The sequence below is a fragment of the Paroedura picta genome, chromosome 2 (genome assembly GCF_049243985.1).
Source record: "Paroedura picta isolate Pp20150507F chromosome 2, Ppicta_v3.0, whole genome shotgun sequence".
In the NCBI taxonomy this organism is placed as follows: Eukaryota; Metazoa; Chordata; class Lepidosauria; order Squamata; family Gekkonidae; genus Paroedura; species Paroedura picta.
Genome location: NC_135370.1, coordinates 22034671 through 22056806, shown reverse-complemented (window position 1 = coordinate 22056806; position 22136 = coordinate 22034671). Strand labels below are relative to the sequence as shown.

Sequence of the window (22136 nt, the reverse complement as noted above, 5' to 3'; positions counted from 1 at the left end):
AGTGAGTTGTCTGCATGCAGTTTGAACTGATAGTCCCTCATTGGTAGGGTGCACTCTCCCTATTGGCAGCACATCCCCAGGGAGGGCTAATCAGGTAAGGAGCAAGTTGTCTGCATGCAACTTCAACTTTGTAACGTTTAGTGATAGTGATGATTATAGCCCTTCTGCCTTTGTGTAAACCTGTGAAGACTATAGGATTAGCTGTGGTGAGAGACATGATTTGCAAATGGGGTTGTTAGAATTATGTAACCCTGAAAGCTGAAACAGTCTGGCCTCTCCAGCTGGAAAAAATTTGTCAAGGCCTGGCTAAAGTATGTGTGTTCTTGCAAGGTGCTGGATTAGCAGAGCTTTTGATAGTTTTCAGTAGACCAAAGATAAGGCACTGAGGCTAGAATTAATCTCTAAAATCCAACAAAACAAACCAACTCTTTCTTTTGGATAGGGTTACCAACCTCCAGAGGGCCCCTGGAGAACACCTGGAATTACAGCTGATCTGCAAGCCACAAAAACCCATTCAGATCAATACAACCATAAACAAACTCAGGTAATATTGAGGCCTTTTGTTGTTGTTTTTTTTAACTTTCTTTAATAATCAATACATGTATCTTCATGTATTATGATATCTCAAATTCCTCCATGCAAAATGCTTTTAATATCTGGCTATGCATTTCTATTTATTCAGCCTTTTTTAGTTCTTGGACTCAGTACTTTTTGAGTTAAGGATTCCTCTCTCTGCTGGGCACAGAGGTCAGTTCCCCTGAAGAAAACAGGTGGACTCTATGGCCTTCTACCGTGAAGTCCTGTCCCTTTCCAAAACCTGCCCCCCCCCAGGCTCCATCTCCAGATCTCCAGGAATTTTCCTTAGGATTGCCCACCTCCTAGCAGGACCTGGAGATCTCTTGGAATTATGATTCATTTCCAGAAGTCAAAAACCAGTTGCCCTCAGTTTTTGGGAGGGTAGACTCTATGGCATAATTGTTTAAGATCACTGAAATTGTGTTATTCAGAACCACTGTTAAATTATTGGTGTTCTACTTGACTATGTTGTATGTTAGGTCGTTCCATGTATCCCCCTGTGATGTTATATGTAAACCGCCCTGAGCCATATGGAAGGGGTGGTATAAAAATCTAATAAATAAATAAATACTGCAGCAGTTCTTCCCCTTCCAAAGCCTTGCCCCACCTCCAAATCTCCAGAAACTTCCTAACCCACAAGTGATAACCCAGCTTCTGAAAGAGGGCACATATTCCAGAGCTTTATTCATTGGAAGACATAAGAGCTGGGCTAGTGTGAGGAAAGGACAGCTAATGCTGAAGAAGCAGAAGCAGAAGCAGAAGCAGAAGAGTTGGTTTTTATACCCCACTTTTCTCTACAAGAAGTAGTTTCAAAGTGGCTTGCAAGCACCTTCGCTTCCTCTCCCCACCACAGGCACCCTGTGAGGTAGGTGGGGTTGAGAGAGCTCTGAGAGAACTGCTCTGGTTGCATATGGAGGATCGGGGAATCAAACCCAGCTCGCCAGATTAGAAGCCGCCCCTCTGAACCACTACACCAAACTGGCTCTCAAGCTGGTTTTACAAATTAAATTATATTTCACAGCACATTGTTGCTATTCTGGTTAGGGCAGATTGCAGTTACTGATTTAGCTGGTTCATGAGAGAGGAGAAGAAGACAGAAGGCAACAAATGGATTGATTTGGTCTTTTGAGCTTAGGATGGAGGAAAGGAGAGGTTTTCATGCTCTGATTCAGTGAATGGTGCGTAGAGATGCTTGCAACTCATCCTTTTCTTTCAGGGAAAAGGGGAAACTCTATTTTAGAGATAATAAAATGGCTGTTTTGATAATGCCTCAATAGAGATCTGTGGTTTGGCCGCATTTGGAATAGCATGGCCATTTTGGTCACTATATCCCCAAAAGGACATGGTAGAGCTGGGAAAAGTCCAGGAGGGTGAGGGGGTTGGAGCAGCTTCCCTCAAAGGAAAGGCTGAAGAATCAGGGACTTCTCAGTTTAGAAAAGAGATGACAAAGTGGAGTTCGGGTGGCCTGATAGAAGCTTATCAAATTGTGCATGGGGTGCAGAGAGTTGACAAGGAGAACTTCCCCCCCCCCTCCCAAAATACTAGAGCTTGAGGGCATCCAATGAAGCTGATGGGCAGTAGGTTCAGGACGGACAAAAGGAAATGCTATTTGACACTTAAGATTTACTGCCAGAAGCCATAGGAATAAACTGTTTTCAAAGGGGATTGGATTCATGGAGGAAAAATCTATCAGTGGCTACTAGCCATTGCAACTGAGGGGAATATCGCCACTCAGAGGCACTAATCCTCTGAACCCCAGAGAGAGGAGGCAACATCAGGGACAGCCTAGGTCTCTCTGTCCTATTGTTGGCCGTCCCGAAGAACTAGTTGTCCACTGTGCGAGACAGGATGCTGGGCTAAATGGTCTGATCCAGCAAGGCTCTTCTGATGCTCTTAAGCCTGTATGTTCTGTGGTTGGCTGTACAGAGGAGTTGGTTGGCCACTGTGTAGGATGGGATGTTGGACTAGATGGACCTCTGGTCTGCTCCAGCAGGGCTCTTCTTATGCTCTTAGGAAGGCCTCAGTCTCTATGCTCAGTTGTTGGCTGTCCAGAGGAGCTGGTTGGCCTCTATCTGGGATGGGATGCTGGACTAGATGGACCTCTGGTCTGATAAAGCAAGTTCTTCTTATGTTCCTATGGAGGTGAATTTCAGAGGAGAGCCATGTCTTTCTGCAGTAGGACACCTAGATTCAAGTCCAGCATCACCTGACAGACCAGTAAGATTTTGGGGTTGCAGCCTCTGAGAGTCACAACTCCCTTAGATTCTCTTCCTTATGTTCTCCAAGCAACCAGAGGCAGGATGTATGGTTCTCTTTTATTTTTGTAAGTTGATGATTGCCTTTTCTGTCCTCTGTTGTATCTCCACCCTACAAAATACTTTAAGGTGCTTGAAAACCCAAACCAGAGAGCACTTCTAGCCCCAGAAGCAATCCTACCCACAGTCATGCTCCCTGGAAGCCCATTGTCTCTGGTGGCTTGAGAAAAGTGCCACTCTGTTTAGGATTTCATGGTTAGATTGCAGGGTCGGATGGCCTCACCTAAGTGGGATTTTAGATGCTCAGCAGTTCTGGAGGTGCTTTTTATAACACTGCTTACTCTGTGTTGCTCTTTCCCAAAACAACACCTTTTGTGAAAGTGTGACGGAGCCCAAGATCACAGTTTTGACACACTGAAATCACACCTTGAGAAAGTCAGTGCAGAAAGCAGTGGGGAGCTTTCAGAGTACAGCCTCCAAGATGCTCTTGTCAGACTCCTTGTCTGCAAAGCTACATGAAGAGCATTGTCCCACTAAGGCAGGGGTCGTCAACCCTCGGTCTACGGCCCGGTACCGGTCCGCAAAGGCCTCGGTACTGGATCGCCGGTAGCCGCGCTTGCCTCTCCCCCCCCTGCAGCGAGAAGCATGCCAGGCCCCGAGTGAAGCGGCCGCTTTGCTCACGGCCCGGCTAGCTTCTTGCTGTGATAGGGGGAGGAAGAGGCAGGCGTGGCCAGCGGACGCAAACGTGCATGCGCGGAGCTGCCATGCATGCGCGTTAGCGCCCCCTGCTGGTGAAACCGGGGATGCGTAACTACTCTGTGCATGTGTTATCGCCACCTGGTGGCAAAAACGCGCATGCGCGGTGCCCGGGCCGACAGCTCTCCCCCACCCACGGAGGCGGTCCTCAACCGGAAAAAGGTTGGGGGATTGCTGCACTAAGGCACCTTTCATAGAATCATAGAGTTGGAGGGGACCTCCAGAGTCATATAGTCCAATCCTCTGCAGAATGCAGGAAATTCACAACTACTTGCCTACCCATAGTGACCCCAATTTCATGCCCAGATGATGCTCCCCCCCCCCAAAAAAAACCACACCAGAATCTCTGGCCAGTCCGGCCTGGAGGAATTTTGCCTCCCGACCCTAAATTGGCGATTAGTATTCCCATGGGCATGCAAAAACAGGCCACAAGAGCCAAGCACTGACTCAGCCTTCTGGCCCAGTCACCTGCCTTAAGTTCACAGAATCAGCATTTCTGTCAGATGGCTATCTGGCCTTTGCTTAAAAACCTCCAAAGGAGAACCCACCACCTCCTGAGGAAGCCTGTTCCACTGAGGAACTGCTCTAACTGCCAGGAGCTTCTTCCGGATGTTTAGCTGAAAATTCTGTTGAATTAATTTCATCCTGTTGGTTCCGGTCTGACCCTCTGGGGCCTCTTTCCTCTTTATTACAGTAGTAGACCAGTAATCAAATTACAAAATGCATAAAAGCATCATTGATAATTAAAATACTATAAAATTTGAGACATTCCGGCTATAAGAATCAACATTATAATTTTAAAACTCACAAGCGTTCTCAAGCAATTGAGACAATCTCTACCTAAGTTGCTCCGAATCCACCCAGCTCTTCCTTGTTTTGATCGCCCTCCAAGCAACAGAAAACAACAGGTTGTTCACGTGGGCCTCAGTAAAGCAGAGGAGATGATTATTTTATCATGTGGCATAGATGCAGTCTAGCCAAGAGATCTGAGGACTGTCTGGTGGCTAGGAAAAACATGCTCAGAGGTGGTTTGCCATTGCCTGCCTCCATGTCATGCCCCCTAGTGTTCCTTGGAGGAACTGCCACCCAAAACCTTGGAGCTCTCCCATGCAAGGGGAGAGGCCCTGCCAGGGTTGGCCCTGCTTAGCTTCCCAGAATCCGACAGGATCGGGCTTGCCTACATTATCCAGGTCAATGCTGACTGGGCCAAGGACAACCCCAAGTCATCTGTGGGTCCTGCTTGCCACCCTCTAGACAGGCATGGCGATCTCCCAGAATTGGCCATCGGCTCCGCCAGAGAAAATGGCTGCCTTGAAGGGTGGATTCTGCAGCATTGGACTCCACCAAAGCCCCTTCCTTTCCCTCCTCAAATCCTACCCTTGCAGGCTTTGCCCCACTCAATTTCCAGGTATTTCCCAGGAAGAGTGAGGTTTGGGGAGGGACTTGGGTGATGCCCTCCAAGGCTACGATTTTCTCCGAAAGTAGTAGAATAAGTGATTTAAATAAATGAACAACTGTTTTCCAGACTACATTAGCAAAAGCTGAACATTCAAAAGAAGAGACCATTTCATTCATTCATTCATTCATTCATTCATTCATTCATTCATTCATACATACATACATACATACATACATACATACATACATACATACATACATACATACATACATTCAAGATTTTTATATCACCCTTCCATACAACTCTGGGCGGTTTACATATAACATCATATAACATAGAATTACATAGAACATTGCAAGCGATATAACAAATATTTATATAACAAATATAACAATCATAACATGTCAACCAGAACAATATTTAACAGAAACCGGAACACTGACATAGCTTTGAGAGGGTCAGATTCTTCAATCATGGGAGGGAGGGTCTGGGGGGGGGCAGTGGGTGTTTTTGGGCTAGACGGCCTCAAGCAAATGCCTGGTAGAGGAGCTCCCTTTTGCAGGCCCTGCGGAATTGTGGAAGTTCGGGCAGGGCCCTGATCTCTTCAGGGAGCTCGTTCCACCAGGTGGGGGCCAGGACCGAGAAGGCTCTGGCCCTTGTTGAGGTCTGACGCGTTTCTCTGGGGCCAGGGAACACCAGCCAGTTGGAGGTGGTGGAGTGTAAGGCTCTTTGGGGGTTATAGGCAGGGAGAGTGGCATTTTTTTCTCTGTATTTTAAAAGATCCTTGCGATTTGCAAATGATGCCCTGTCCCTGGCTCTAGCAACGGTTCGATTAGGGTGCCCCCAGGTTTTTAAAGATGCTGTTAATTGCTCACAAGCCCCATGAAAACCATTCTTACAAAGCATTGTTTTGTCTGCATCCAAGAAATTGATCAATAGGGAGATTTCCCTTCAAGTGTAATGGATGGAAACTAGAATACCGGAGCAGGCTGTTTCGATCTGTAGGTCAAATAGCAGGGACCAATGGCCCTTTGATATTATAAGGTATTCAGGTATTTGTGATGTTTGCATTTCATTCATTCAGCTTAAGACGGTGAGCGTTTACTATAATAATGTGAGCAGTTTTTAAAATCTTTATAGACAGTACAAAAGATTCTTTGATTTGAATAGCTTCTTGAACATAGGCTTGGACATTGTATTTATTTATTTGTTTTTTAGTATGTATGTATTTATGCTTGCTTGTTTGTTTGTTTTGATTTTTATACCACCCATTCTTTACAGCTCTGGGCGGTTTACATGGAACATTATGTAACTTTACATGGAGCATTATAACATTCTATAACATTACACAATTTACAATACAACATCACAACAATCCAGTAACAATTCACAACACAACATAAATAACAACAACATTTGGAAGGTGGGATGCTCTGATTTGGAATACCGTTTTGTATTGATTTCTTTCTGGAGGCGTTCTTGAATTTGGCGTGATTGTGGAATACCCGAGTATTACATATTGCATATTTACATGGGGGAAAGACACACCGAGGAAAATGGCTTATGGAAAGTGGGAATAGAATCCGGAACCCTGGTTTGACTGGATGTGCATAATGTAGCCGGGAGCTCCTAAGATTGTCTGGCAGCCGGGCAATGTGCCATTGGAGGCAGTGTGCCATTACCTGGTCCCATGTCAAGATCCGGAAGCCCCCCTGTCCCATCCTCCAGGTAGGGGCTGGAGAATTCCCGGAATCCCAGCTGGTATCCAGCTCACAGAGATCTGATACCCTGGTGAAAAGAGCTGTTTCAGAGGGAGGCGTCTATGGGGTCCTCTTTCCCTTCTTCAGGCACCTCCAAGGGGCCCATTTTCTAGGGCCCAGGATTCTTTCAAGGGCCCATTAAAGTGTCAATTTCTTTTTAAAACTGGGAGGGGGGAAGGGGGGATGAACTTTTAGGGTCAAAGAAAAGGCTTTAATCTTTTTCTCCCAGCAGAGAAGAAAATGTATAGGGCCCACGGAAATCTATTCAATGTAATCTAAAGCAAAATAAAATAAAAAAAAAAAACTGGGCGCATTTAAACTTGTATCAAAAATAATTTATACGATTAATATTGTTATGGCGGGGAGGAGTCCACGAGGGCAGAAACGTCTTGCTTCCAACGACAGCCATAACGTCGAAGAAAATGTTTTGATCTTTTTCTCACAGTTACTATTGTTGTTGTTGCTGCTGCTGTTGTAGTTAATAATAACCCCCCCTTTTTTTTTTGCTGACCTTCCCGGTCAGATTGGAACCCTAAAACAGTGGTAGTCAACCTGTGGTCCTCCAGATGTCCATGGACTACAATTCCCATGAGCCCCTGCCAGCGAACGCTGGCAGGGGCTCATGGGAATTGTAGTCCATGGACATCTGGAGGACCACAGGTTGACTACCCCTGCCCTAAAACACCTCACCAGTCATAAGCTGCTTTAAAACATCCAATCGGGACTGTTTCAATGTACCCTAAAACGGAAAACTAAAATGTGGACGCCTTGAAACTGATATAAACCCCTCCCCTCCCCCACAATTTATAATCTTGAAACTATTCAATGGGGGAGGCAAAAGTGCCCCGACCCCCCAGTCATCCTGCTGCCTTGGCTTCACCCCGAGCCCTCCAGGCACCCGTCCCCCCGGCCTGGAGTTGGCAGCCCTCCCCCCCCCCGCTGCCCGCCAGCCTCCCTGGGCGCTCCTCGGGGCAGCGCCTCCGCGGCGGCGGCGACGGAGGCGTGTCCCGGGCGCGGCGGCGGCGGCGGCGGCGCGCAGGCAGGCAGGCAGGCAGAGCGGGCGGCAGACAGTCGCTCTCGGGGCCGGGCGTCGGAGCAGCAGGCGAAGCGGCCGTCCAGCCTTCTCCGGCTCTCTGGCTCCCGGTTCCTCCGCCAAGCGCTCCCGGGCGACCAAGGTAGGCAGAGGGCGGCTGGGTGAGCTCGACGGCGGACGCGCCTCTTCTCCCGGCCGGGTGGCACCGGCGCGCAGAGCCCCAAGGGATGGAGCGAGGGCGTCTGTCTGGCCGCGCAGCGCCAGACAAAGGGGAGTGGCGCCTGGAGGGGGCACCCTTTCCCGGGGTTGCAGCCCCTTTGGTGCAAGGGGGGGGGGGAATTTCCCGAAAATGGGCGCAGGGAGGGGACCGCAGAGCGGAATCTCAGCCGACAACCCCCCCCCGTGCCACCCCCGTTCCGGCTGGGCTGCGCTCCGAGAGACGCTTTCCTGGGGGCAAGCCCGCCTTGACTAGCAGGGGGCCGACTCCCGAGGGGACCGGGCTCCTCCCAGGGCTCGTTTGGGGGGGGGGGGGGGCTGCGGAATCCTGGGCTGGTGAGCAGAGCCCCGGACAGGTGCCCTCCTGACGCCCGGCCCACAATGGGCTGGCGGCGAAGCATTATTTAGGCGATTAATGCGAGGAAAATGCAAAGCGTCGCCTCCAGAGGTCGGCAGAGAGGAAGGTGCGCCTCTCAATCCCATATGAGTCGCCCTCCCTTTGAGTGTATCAGGTGTACACCCCCCCCCCCAAAAAAAAAAAGCCCTTAAGCTTGTAACTCAGGTAATTGCATCCTGGGGGCAGCATTGGGTTATTTGGGGAGGGGGAGTGTCATAATAACGGGAGTCAGTGGAGCTGGATCAATATATTCTGGTATTGCAATAAACAGCTTGGGAAGAGCAGGGGGGCGGGGGCTTGCAACTGCAGAGAGGCAGGCGGAACAAAGCCGCCCGATGGAAGCGCACCCGATGGTGTCCGTGATTCCGCTGTGGCAGGGGAACGGAGAGGCCCCCTTTGAGGAGGCTCCCCTTGTCTGGGGCTGCCCCTCTGCGACCCAGCCGGGGGGGGGGGGGATGATGGACTCGCCGAGTCATGCGCACGCCCAAAGCGCTGGGCCGGCTGGTGCTCTAAGGAGACAGGGGGAGGCAGGAGGGTGGGTGTGTGCTCCTCGAGAGGAGGCAGGCAGCCTCTAACAAAAAGGACCATTTGCTGGTGCTTTCAGTTATGGTTTTTTTTTATTATTATTATTTGTAGAGTCAGTGTCTCTCGGTTGTCTGTCAATAATTCCCACTTTGTTGCCTGCAAAGGCGCTCGATTGCCAATGGGAGAAGCCCTGTGTTCCAGCAAAAGCGTTAGTCATTGAAATGCTGTATGCGCCCATCCCCCTAGGGGTGCCAACTCCGGGTCTGGAAATGCCTGGTGATCTGGCAGGTAGACCAGTGGGGGAGAACAGGGTTTGGGGCGGGGAGGGGGATGGGCTGGTGCCGTGCCATAGTCCCCTGTCTAAAATGGCCAATTCCTCTGGTTTCCCTAAATCACAGTCTGGCCTCCATAGTCTGGAGATCGGTCGTGATTCTGGTAGATCTCCAGGCCCTGCCTGGAGGTTGGCAAGCCTACATCTCCCATGGGCAGGTTTATAAATTGCATGAGAGGGGGGGGGGTCATCGGATTCTGGCAGGTCTGAAACAATTGAAAGGGAACCGAGCATCTGTAATACACACACAGGCACACACCCATGCCTGGCTTCCAACGCTCTCTCTTCCAGCTGCATGAACCTCCCTGCTGCCCTGGGTCCCTGGTGGCAGCCCACACAGTTGTGCATGCTTGGTGGGGTAGCCCACGTGGCCGAGCCTCACCTACGGGGCTGGTTGGCTTTCCGTAGCCACGCTCACTCGCCAAAGACGTGGCTCTTCTCAGCGTCTTTGCTTTTGTGTGGGACACAGCAGAGGACCGATGCTGAGACAGTGTGTGGTTTTTGGTAGCCGCCGGTGGGCCGTGGGTTATTCGGCGAGCAGGTGTTCTTGGTGGCCTGCTCCTACTGGTGGTCCCACGGAAGTCCACGCTTTCAGTGCTGAGGGCATAAGAGCTCCATTCGGTTAGTGCCATGTTGTGGCAAAGAGCAGAAGCATCTAATCTAGAGATCCTGGTTTGATTCCTCCACATGCAGCCATCGGGGTGATCTTGGGCTAATTGCAGTTCTCTTAGGGCCATTTTCTTAGCGCTGTCTCAGCCCCACCTCCCTCACAGGGTGTCTGTTGTGGGGCAAGGAAGGGAAAGGGGTTTGTAAGCCGCTTTGAGGCTCCTTCGGGCAGTGAAACATGGGGTATAACAAATCAACTGTTCTTTTCTTCTTCATCTCCCGAGAGCAGCCTTTCTGAATTTTTTAACCACTGAGAAACCCCTGAAACATCCTTCAGGCTTCGAGAAACCCCTGAAGCGACAAGATGGGGCAGAATATGGTTGGGAAGCAGAGCTGTGGACACGCCCACTCAGGTCCCTCCCCTTCCCCCCCTGCAGGCCCATCATTGGCCATTTTGGGAGGGGCGGGTGAGTCAGCATGACCGTACATGGTCATATCACCCGATAAATGTTTAACACATTTGAAAAATATATTAAAAATTGATTAACTCCCACCCATTTGGGAAACCCTTCAAGGTTTCACGGACCCCTAGTGGAGAAAGCCTGCCCTAGAAGAAGCAGGTGCCGTGGGAGTCTTTTGACTGGCATTTCGGTGAGATGCTCTGGCATGTCGCCTGGCATGTGTACAGGTGCATTTTATATTCCGCCTGTCCCAGTTGTCTGTCTTATTTAAAACTGTTGGCTCCTAGCCTTGCTTGACCATGTGGGAATCATTTGCGTGGAGGCGTTTTTAAGGTACCTCTTACGGTTCTGTTTGGCGTGTTTTTCCTCTGTGCTTGGAAATTAACCTTTAGTCATTTATTTTTGTTTGTTTCTTTGTTTTCATTGATTGAATTGATGCCCTGATAAAATGAAGGCAGTTGGAAAAGCTATCTTTTTAATGGGGACCCAAGACAGCTTATATTAACCCCCCCCCTCTTACATTACCCCCCCCAAGGCCCTATTGAACTGCAGTGCTAGACTGCTGAGGGGCCTAATTCCATCCTCTAGCCCAGGGGTAGTCAACCTGTGGTCCTCCAGATGTCCATGGACTACAATTCCCAGGAGCCCCTGCCAGCGTTTGCTGGCAGGGGCTCCTGGGAATTGTAGTCCATGGACATCTGGAGGACCACAGGTTGACTACCCCTGCTCTAGCCAGTTTTATTCCATCTTATGTTACGTTTCAGTTATGATTTCATCTATAGTGAGAATAGGGAGTGGTGGTTATATTAGGTCGCCGCCATTTGCCGCATGTGTAAACTGTTTTAATTGTTTTTTGGGGGGATTTTTTAATTGTATGGATGTTTCTACTGTGTTAACCGCCACGAGCCAGTCACAGGAGCAGCGGTATAAATATCAAACAAACAAACAAATAAATAAACAAAAGATTATCCTCACCACAACCTTGTGAGGTCCCAAGCCCCGCAGCAAGCTTCTGGGGCAGAGTAGGGATTTGAACCCGGTTCCCCAAGTTCGTAGCCTGATGCACCAACTGCTGCGGCGCATGACCTCTCCAGGATAATGAGCCACTGATTTCAGAGAAGCAAGTATGCTCTCTACAGCTCGCTCATTTTCCTTGGCGCCTCTTGGTGAGGACGGGTGGCGTTTCTAACAGGGAGCGTAAAGTTTGCATCAGTCAGCGTGCAGCGAAATTAAGGCTGTACGGGTCGTGACCCAGTCGAAATGCCCTTTGAATACGCATCTCAGCCGTAGCCCTTGGGCGCATGGTGCACATCCCCAGGGGCCCCGAGTGCCCATCCTGTTTCTGTATGCAGAAGGGGATGCCTCTCTTCTGTCGTCTTCCTTTTGTTTCCCTTTTGCTCCTCTGTTCTGCGGTTATGCTTCGACGCCACGCAGCCTGTCACAGATCAGCTGAGAATTAGCGTGCGCACACGCACACCCGAGCGCACACACACACACACACAAGCACAAAGACCAGCTCGATTTGCATTGGGTAAAGCTGCCTGAATGCCAGGCTTGTGAATAGGGACCCAAGCCATCTGCCTCTCCAGAGCAAAGGGGCTTTTCTGTCGAGGAGGAGAGGGGAGGCTTAATTGCCAGCTGCTGTTAGATCGAGGGTTCAGCCTGTGAAGCCAGGGCGGCTATAATTTGTGTTTCGGATATGGGAAAGAAAGAAAAAGTCCCAAGTTGTGCTTTGGGGGGGGGGGGGATGATCCTAAGTTGGAAATGCCCCTGTGTGAGCCAGAGCGGAACTCTTCTTGATCCGTTTTCTCCACTCTGGATCTTTGTTTCTTGGGAAGGTTTAACTAGGAGGTGTGGTGCTGTTGGGAAGGGCGGCTCATTTGTTTGTTTATACTCTGCATTTCTCCCCAATGGGGGCCCAAAGTGGCAGATGCCATTCTCTTTTCTTCCATTTTACCTTCACAACCCCCCTGTGTGGTAGGATAGGCAGGGAGAATGTGATTTGCCCAGGGTCACTCAGTGAGTTTCTGTTGTCCGTGCTGTCTCCTTGCCTTCAGAAAGTCCTGGGTTCAGTTCCAGACATCTTGAGAGAGAGAGAGAGAGAGAGAGAGAGAGAACTTTTCAGTTTATCTAAATTGATTCACCCATCCTTACCTGAGACTCTGGACTACACTGAACTTGATGGACGTAGGTCAGCCTTTCTCAAAATTTTTACTGTCGAGAAAAGCCTGGAACATTCCTCGGGCTTTGAAAAACGCCAGAAATTGTGCAGAATATGGTTGGGAAGCAGAGCTGTGGACACACCCACCTGGGGCCCCTCCCCATCCTTGGCCGTTTTGGGAGGGGTGGGTGAATCAACATGACCCTATATTTGACACATTTTGAAAATATATGAAAATTAACTCCCATCCATTCAGGAAACCCATCCAGGGCCCATTCCACACACATAGGATAATGCACTTTCAATGTGCTTTGGCAGCTGGATTTTCCTGTGCAGAACAGGAAAATCTACTTCTAAAGTGCATTGAAAGTGCATTATCTATCGTGTGCAGAATAGGCCCAGGGCTGTCAAGAAACCCCAGGGTTTTAGTTTAGTCAAGTGAAGGCCAGTTGAAGAATGTAGAAAACACTGACATTTCTGTGCAGATTGTGTTACTAAGACATCAACAATGCTCCCCAATTAAGATGTAAAACTTAATGTAAAAAAAAAAACAAATGTAAAAGGTAGAATTGGCCAGTGTTCACTATCTGATGTATGTTGTTTTTCCATCTTTTTTGTATGGGTTTTTTTGGTTCACCTATTCTGAATTCTGAATAAAATTAATAAAATTTCTCTCTCAAAAACAAAAAAACAACAACAAAGAAACCCTGGCTGAAAAAGGTCTGACGTAAGTGGAATATTTAATTAATAGAGCAGCGTTTTATGCAGTCCTAGAAGCCTGATACCTGAGTGCAGTCAATCAGTCTCCCAATAAGTATATTGCGAAAAAAGGTACATTTATTCTAGTCTTTCCAGTTCACATTCAGGTTGTAGTCGAAAGGAGAGAGAGAAGTCTAACCTATCACAGATTGCCCTATCCCTATCACCCACATCCAGCTTGTCCATCATCCAGCGTGGGGGAGTATGAGGCCATTGTCCTCTACAGGAGAGACCTGCAGAAACATGTATCTCCAGGGAAGGCCATGGAAGAGAGTGAGAAGACAGAGAGAGAAGGAGAAGAGGACAGCTCCCAGGTGAAGACAAAGAGAGCCATTCAATTCCAGGAGATAACATGCACATATTTCGAGTGCTATAGTGCCATCCAATGTCTAGGCATGCAGAGTTGCTCACTCCAAGACTGAGGCTGTTTCATGTGGCTGTGTGCTCTCTAGTATTCCTGCTGGTCACACAAGGGTGTTTGGCATCCAAGGCCATCAGGCCCTGCAGAGACAGCGTAGTGCTCTGTGACATTGCCGAATGCGTGCCATTCAGTGGCCGAGCATGCGGTTTGCACAGGAATTCCCAGTTAGAAAGGACCTTGTGTGTCCTGATGTGGACAATACCATCTCGGAGGTCCAAAAGAGCCCTCAGCCATTAAAATTGCAGGCCGAAGATCTGGTGAAGGTCAGCTGTTTTCCCATAGGTATGTTTGTTCAAAGTAGATCTATTTGGGGGTATGACGGTTTTAAGGGAGGGAGGGATGGAGGAAGAGGGGGAACATGCCGTAGATTTAAAGTGGCAATCCAAGGAGGAAAGAGAGGGTGTGTGTGTGTTGGTGCATTTGAATGAGTCACAACCAATTCACCTTCTGCTATCGATGCAGTATTTTGATTTGGGTAGAGACATTGAATGGACAAGAGGCTATGATTAAGATAGAATCTGCGCCAACATAATGGTTTCCAATTGGCAAAGGTGTCAGACAAAGATATATTTTGTATCCCTTTCTATTCAGTCTGTATACAGAACACATCCGAAGGAAAGATGGATAGGATTTAGAGGAAGGTGGAGTGAAAAGAGGTGGAAGGAACAGTAATAGTTTGAGATAACTCGCTGTAGGGTTTTCCGGATTTTGTGGCCATGGTTTGGTCATTTTAGCCCCTGGTGTTTTGCCAGTAACTGTGGCTGGCATCTTCAGAGATAAGGTAAAGGTATCCCCTGTGCAAGCACCAAGCCATGTCTGACCCTTGGGGTGACGCCCTCTAGTGTTTTCATGGCAGACTCAATACGGGGTGGTTTGCCAGTGCCTTTCCCAGTCATTACCGTTTACCCCCCAGCTGGGTACTCATTTTACCGACCTCGGAAGGATGGAAGGCTGAGTCAACCTTGAGCCAGCTGCTGGGATTGAACTCCCAGCCTCATGGGCAGAGCTTCAGACTGCATGTCTGCTGCCTTACCACTCTGCGCCACAAGAGGCTCTTCTTCAGAGATAGGACACAGCAAAATGGGCATCTCTCCATGGAAATGGAGTTCCTGGGGAAACACCGGGGACTAAAATTTCAGGATCATGGCCGCTAAGGCTGGAAAACCCACAACAGCCAGTTGACTTCAGCCATGAAAGCCTTGAACAGTTTACTAACCTGAGATAAGGCCAGTGACCACACATTACTGACAGAAAATAGCGAAGACTGAAAACGACTCCTGGGGAAGGTTCAAGCAGAAAATCCCGAAGCAGCCGAAGATCCAGAAGACAAAGAGACCCAGTTTGTTGTTATTGATGTCATTCCTAGTTGGCCTCATCTATAATCCTGGTGGAGAGAATCACACACCTGCCTCTGACTTTGGTCCTGGAGAAAGGAGGTTGCCCACTGTCAGTGAGCAAGAAGCTCGTGGTCTACCACGTTAAACGTTACTGTGAGATCCAGCAACACCAGCCGTGCTGACCCGCCTCGATCCAGCTGTCACCGGAAATCATCGATCCGGGCAACCAGAGCCCTCTTGACCCGTGGCCAGAGCGGAAACCCAACTGGAATGGATCCAGCCGGCTGGGATCCTGGCATATCAGCGTATACCAGCATGAGGCATCCTGCCAAAGGAAGAGCAACCCTCTCTGGCACCATCAAGATTACGGGATCGTGGAATATCCCCTTTCTGGAGGAAGGAGAAGATTTGACATTAAGGCAGGGTTTCCCGGTGCTGGTGTTCTAGCGCTTTTGTCTGCAAAGGACAGGCAGCTCCGTTCTTTTGTTTGGCCTCTTGGTAGGGAAATATGTGCAAATTAGCATCTGCAGTGTGCCAAGTTGGGAAGGAGAATTGCCATATTAATTGCGTTAAGCTTGTTTTGATCTCTTTTCAGGCTGTCTGAAGTTACCGGATCCCACGGACGTTCCTTTAAAGCTTATTATCTTTTTACCCGCAAAGCCAAGTGTTGTTATTAATGATGCTCCACCTGTTTTAGTAAATGACTCAATGAAGAGCACTCAATTTGCAGCTTCTAAATCAGGGCAGGTTCGGTTTTCAAGGATGCCGCACTTTTTTACAATAGGCAGACGTTTTGTCCACTGTCTTCTATGGATTGTCACCAGTTTGCTCTGCTTGATGCACAATACACTCCTAAGAACTCTTTCCTGGGAGTAAACTCCATTGAGTAGACCTGGGTAGGATTCTAAGTAGATCTATTTAATGTTAGGTTAAAAGGTTTTTTAAAAAATCATTTGCCTTGGAAGCACAGAAGCTTTTACACAGTGTCCTCGATCTTCCACGTTTCCCGGTGATGGGAAACTGCTGTTCAAACAAATGACAATGATGATCTGACGCCAGTGGTAACAAGAGAAAGAAATTTTACCCGCAGAAATAGAAGCACATCTTACATGATAGATCCATGTAGGTGTACAATTAATGTGAAACAGCCTTGGACTTTTTCTTTCTTTCTCCTCTCCCATTTCTTCTGCTATCAAGTTGCAACTGACTTAAGGGATCCTTCATAGGCTTTTCAAGGCAAGATATGTTCAGAGTATTGGTTAAAATGTGGTGGGGAAAGAATCATTTGACTTGGAAGCACGGAAGCTTTACATAGTATTCTGGATCCTCCACACTTTCCGGTTATGGGAAACTGCTGTTCAAACAAATTACAGTGATGGTTTGACTCCTCGGTAACAAGAGAAAGAAATTTTACTGACAAAAATAAAAGCACATCTTACGTGACATATTCATGTTAGGTACATTTAACTTCTTGTGAACAGATTAACCTCAAAAAGGTTAACTGGCTACAGCTCCAAGCCCAGGTAAGAGAGAGCAGAAGAACTATCCTCTCCTATATATATATATATATATATATATAAGATAAAACAGAAGGCAAGCAAGGGAGAAGAGGCTCAGCAGCTAAACCATGAGAGGGTGGAGCCTGTATCCCAGTGAGAAAATTCTCTTAACCCTTTCCCTCCCAGGCTCTCTTGCATGCAAAATTACGATCTTCAGCACATTGTAAGAAGTTCTCTTACAAGATCTGTACATGTTTCAGATGTCTGGTGCACCATATTAAAAATCGAACAGGCCCTTGCTTTGCTGTATTTACAGTGAGTTTGGTATGCGTATTACCTTTGTCAGCAGTGTTGCAGGGTAAACAGTGGGCTCACAAGTTGGCCCTACCTACAGTTTGAAGAGTGTGCTGCGTTTTGCACTGCTGCAAGTTCTTCTCAAGCAAACCCAGAAACCATGTAGAAGTTTAGCACACACCAGGAAGCAGGGTTCTTCATTGTCTTCTCACTAAGAGGGGTAGTCTTCTACCTTCCAGGAGGAAACATGCAAGGACACTTAAAAAAATCAGTTCTCCTACCAGTTCGTATCAGTCTCACATGTTCAAACTACGCAGGACTTTGTGATGTGGGTTGCTTGAATTCTGGAAGGGGCCAACAGGGACGGGCATGTCTTATCCCCTTGGTGGTTGTGGAAAGCATGGTGAAATCACTGCTGACTTATAATGAACCTGTAGGGTTTTCAAGGCAGGAAACGTTTGCCATGACCTGCCTCTGCTGAGTGACCCTGGACATCCATATTGGTCTCCCATCCAAGTACTTGCTTAGCTTCCGAGATCTGATGACATTGGGGCAGCCTGGACCACCCCAGGTTAGGACTATTCCAAAGAGGCTGATTGGATGGAATCAGATAAAGCTTTTCATGGAATGGAGGCAAATAACGCACCATTTAAAAAACAGCTAACCCTCTGTTAAAAGGCCAGGGGTTGTTTTTCTCCAGGCTGTTGGCTTTCCTATTGATAGGCCAACTCACCTGCTCAAAGCCCAGTCCCAAACATTCATGTGCAGGGAAAATGAGTCCGACTAGAAGAACTTCTTCACTCCAAGAGTGATGAACACATGGATTTCACTGCCACAGAAAGTTGTGGCAGCTTCGAACATAGCTTCAAGAGGAGATTGGATAAACTTCTGAGCTATTAGCCATAAGGTATACAGGGAACACCCAGTCTGTGGCAGTGATGCGCTGTATTCTTGGTGGTAGGGGGGCAAGAGTAGGGGGGGCTTCTGGAGTTCTGGTCCTGCTAGTGAACCTCCTGATGGATCCTGGGTTTTGGCCACTCCATGACTCAAAGTGTTGGACTGGATGGGCCATTGGCCTGATCTGGCATGGCTTCTCTCATCACCTTCAGAGATCAATCATTGGGTCTTAGCCACAAGGTATAGAGGGCACACTATGTCTGGGTCAATGATGCTCTGTATTCTTTATGTTTGGAGGCCTCTGGCCCTGCTGGTGGACCTGGTGGCCCCTGGGTTTTGGCCACTGTATGTGTCAAAGGGTCAAGCAGAATGGGCCATGGGCCTAATCCAACATGGCTTCTCTTATGCTCTAAGCACCGCACTGCAAAATGAAACAAAAACCACTCAAAGGAAAGAAGGCAGGGTCTCCAGATAAAAGGTCCCAAGGCACGGTGAGCCACCGCCACATGAATCTCGACACAGAGAAGGGGAGCAGCATGGTTCAGAGATCTGTCACCAAACCAGATCGAATGTAGCGCGGCTTCCTTGCAGTGGTGGTATAATGCCTGCGCCCCAGTAAGGCGAAACCCATATGGGACCTGCCTGGTGCTGAAAGAGACCCCCTAGCTCTATAGTTACCAACCTCCATGTGGGGACTGGAGGTTTCCCAGAATTACAACTGACCTCCAGACGACAGAGATCACTTCCCCTGGAGAAAGTGGCACCTTTGGAGGGCTGATCCTGTAGGAATGTCTCTTTTTGAGGTCCCTCCCCTTGCCCTCCCCAGGTTGCACCCCCAAATCTGGAATTTTCTAAGCTAGTTTCCTAGCCTTGTCTAGACTCCAGATTCCCTGGTCACGCTGGCGTGCGGCCCTAAATTCAGCTGCGTGCTCAATTCACTTCAAGCATAAAAGAAGCCCCAGATGTACATTGTTCCTGAACTCACGGCTCATAAGTCGCAGTCGTTGAGCGCACACCTGCGCGATGCCCAAATCTCTTTCCTTTTGAAGCATCAGCAGGTTGGAAATTGGCTCCTCCCCCCGAGGAAACTTTTCCCAGCGTTTTGCCTGCAGGGAAGCTGACCGGCGGGCTTCGCCGGGTCACATCTGTTGGCAATAATGCAATTAGTTCTTAGCGGCTTTCACTGAGCTAATACCCAAACCACCTTCTGCTTTCTAAGAGATTTGACAGCAGGCCTTGCCTTTCGCCAGTCTGGGGACATTACCCAGAGCGGCTGGCAAACGTAAAGTGCCCACAACTGGGCTCCTGCAGACTGCTTGTGGCGCTTCTCCCGTGGAGGCAGACAGGTGCGCCTTCCTCTCTCTGCTGTGCAGAGGACACTGTGCCCTTGAGGCCGTTCCAGCCCCTCAAATGGGAGCAGCTCTTAAGGGAATCGGGCACCTGCCAACATGGGTGTCACGGTGGGGTTCTCCCTTTGGGAAAAGTCATTGTGGGGGGCGGGGGTGGAGTTGGCAGCTTTGCTGCATGGAAGCTGCCATGTCTGTCTTGTGAGGTAGGGGGTGGGGGGTCTGGCTGGTTGTCGCCAGTCTTTGGCAACCCTAAAGATTGGCGACAACCAGCCAGACCACCCTACCCCGCCCTACTGCATCGCAGGACAGACATGGCGACCTTCCTCTCTCCAGAACAGACTCCTTGTGAGGCAGGTGGGGCTGAGAGAGTCCTGAAGCAACTGGGACTGGCCCAAGTTCATCCAGCAGACCTCCTCCTCATTTTGTAGCGATTTTGGAGAGGAGGGCTTGTAGCTCTGTGCTTTGAATGCAGGTCTTTAATCCAAGACATCTCAAGTGAAAGGCATCTTGGGTAGTTGGGGGATGAAAGACCCTGCCCTAAGATTCCAGGGATGTTCTGTCTATTAGAAGAAGAGCTGTTTTTTTTATACACCCCCTTTTCACTACTCAGAGGGAGTTCCAAAGTAGCTTACAAACATATTTCCCTTCCTCTCCCCACAACAGACACACTTTGAAGGAGGTGGGGCTGAGAGAGCTCCAAGAGAACTGCTTTTTAAGAACAGCCCTGAGTTTACTGTGATTCTCCCCAGTTCTCCCCAGCTGGCTGCATGTGGAGGGGGTGTACGGAATCAAACCCGGTTCTCAGGGCTCTCAGGGCTCTCTCAACCTCACTCACTTCACAGAGTGTCTGTTGTGGGGAGAGGAAAGGGAGGGCGATTGTAAGCTGCTCTGAGACTCCTTTGGGTACAGAAAAGCGGCATATAAGAACCAACCTTACTACTACTTCTTCTGCTTCTTTTTCTTGTAGAGACGGCATTCAGATTGGGGACTTTGAATTGCTGCCCTCTGTACCAGCGCTTAGCTTATTATACATTTGTTTTTTAAAAACACTCAACCCTGGAACTTCTGTACAAGATTCTTTTGTGGTCCGCAGGAAAACTCAGTAAAAGCCCGCATTGTAAAGGCCCTGAGTTCTCATGTTCCAAGGCCCACCGTGTCCCTTAGCTGGGAACCAGAACAAATGCTTCTTGAGCTACGCTGCTATTTAGTTTTGTGAGGCTGATGGAGAAAGCTTGACTTTCTCCCGAATAGAGAACTGCCAAGCAGGATTAGCCGGAGGGGATATTTGTGCGGTGACGGAATTTGTCAGACTGTGTTGGGCTGGTCAGCTTAACCAGATTGGAGCCATATTTCTAAGAACATTCCCCACTCCCTGGGGTTGCCAGCTCCAGGGGGGACCTCAAGATCTCCTGGAATTATAATCGATTTGCAAACTACATTGGAGGATAATATTGTGGCGTAACACAAGTAACAGACAAGTCCAAGGCAAGAGCTATTGGTGGCAATGAAAAAAAGTAGCAAAGAAGAAGAGTGTTCCTTATATGCCGCTTTTCTCTACCAGATGGAGTCTCAAAGCGGCTTACAATCCCTTTCCCTTTCCTCTCCCCACACCCTGTGAGGGAGGTAAGGCTGAGAGAGCCCTGATATTACAGGAGGAGGAGGCGGAGGAGGAGGCGGAGTTGGTTCTTATATGCCACTTTTCTCTACCCAAAGGAGGCTCAAGGTGGCTTACAGTCACCTTCCTTTTCCTCTCCCCACAACAGACACCTCATGAGGTGGGTGAGGCTGAGAGAGCTCTGATATTCCTGCTCGGTCAGAACAGCTTTATCAGTGCTGTGGCGAGCCCAAGGTCACCCAGCTGGCTGCATGTCAAGGAGGAGTGGGAAATCAAACCCGGTGCTCTTAACCACTACAAAAGCAAAGAAAGGCAGGGAGACAGCCATGCACATGTCAACTTAGGACTCTGCAGGGAGGTGTTACAAGGGTTACAAGTAATTGGTCTCAGAGAAGTAGAAACTTGATACCCATCATAAATCTTTCAAGTGTAAGATGTCTCCAGTGGATTCTTCAAGATTATGCAGTGAGTTTACGGTGATGTGGGGATTTGAATTCCCTTGTGCAGCTTTTTAAACACTCCACAACTTTGGCCAACCGTCTGCCTGAAATGGATCCTCCTGGTTATCATATCCGCTGCTGCAGCTTTGCTTATCTGCTCTCTCCTAAGGGCTCCATTCCCAGCACCTGCAGGTTGCTCAGAATCAGCCTTGTCTAACCAGGGGGAATTGTTGTTTGTGCACAGAATTGCTGATGGTTAATGTATTTAGCAGAACTGTAGCGTGCTGGTTGTTTTTTTAAGCTCTGTGATTTGGTTAGAGAGAAATCCCGTTTCCTGTGAAATGTGTATCTTTGTATTGCTTTTGCAACTTCTGGACTTTAGTGGTAAATAAGTATTCTGCTGGAAAGCTGGTAACAACTACTCTTCCAGGCAAATTTTTAGCCTATTTTTCCACAATTTCGAGCATCTAAATCAGTGGTCCCCAACCTTTCTATCACCGGGGACCGGTCAATGCTTGAGAATTTTACTGAGGCCCGGGGGGGGGGGGTAGTCTTTTGCTGAGGGATGTCGCTGCTGCCTGATTCCCTGCTCCACTTGCTTTCCCGCTGGCGCCTCTGACTTCCCTCCACCCACTGCGGAGCGCTGCCAGCAGCAGATGTGCAATGCCACGCCGAGGGGGAGCCCCAGCCATGGTGGCCGCTGGAGAGCACCAAAGGTGAGCCGAGGGCAGAGTGGCAGGGCAGCCTCCGAGGCAGCAGCTGGGGAGGAGGACGAGGAGGAGCCGTGGCCCGGTACCAACTGATCCACGGACCGGGACCAGTCCCCGGACCGGGGGTTGGGGACCACTGGTCTAAATAACACACAACTACTTAACGAAGTTTGAGTCCATTGGCACCTTTCAAAACAACAACATTTGATTTAAACCATAAACTTTTGTGTGCCCTGCACTCTTCCTCAGACACCGTTTTGTTGGTCTTAAAGGTGTCACTGGACTCAAACTTGAACAACGTGGCAGCCCACCTGAATCTAATGCAGCTAATTGAATCTA

At 48.8% G+C, this 22136-nt stretch overlaps 1 protein-coding gene across 18 annotated transcripts in view; it reads left to right on the top strand.

Moving 5' to 3' along the window:
* Positions 1-7761: 7761 nt before the first annotated feature.
* LOC143829092 (microtubule-associated protein 2-like) overlaps positions 7762-22136 on the top strand; it is a 313653-nt gene continuing 299278 nt past the window's right edge. For 12 of the 18 annotated variants that reach the window (XM_077319426.1, XM_077319420.1, XM_077319417.1 and 9 more), the window contains exon 1: positions 7762-7921. The gene's annotated coding sequence lies outside the window, so the exon portion shown is untranslated. The remainder of the gene's footprint in view (positions 7922-22136) is intronic. The other 6 variants (XM_077319430.1, XM_077319429.1, XM_077319427.1 and 3 more) reach the window with 3 other exon arrangements.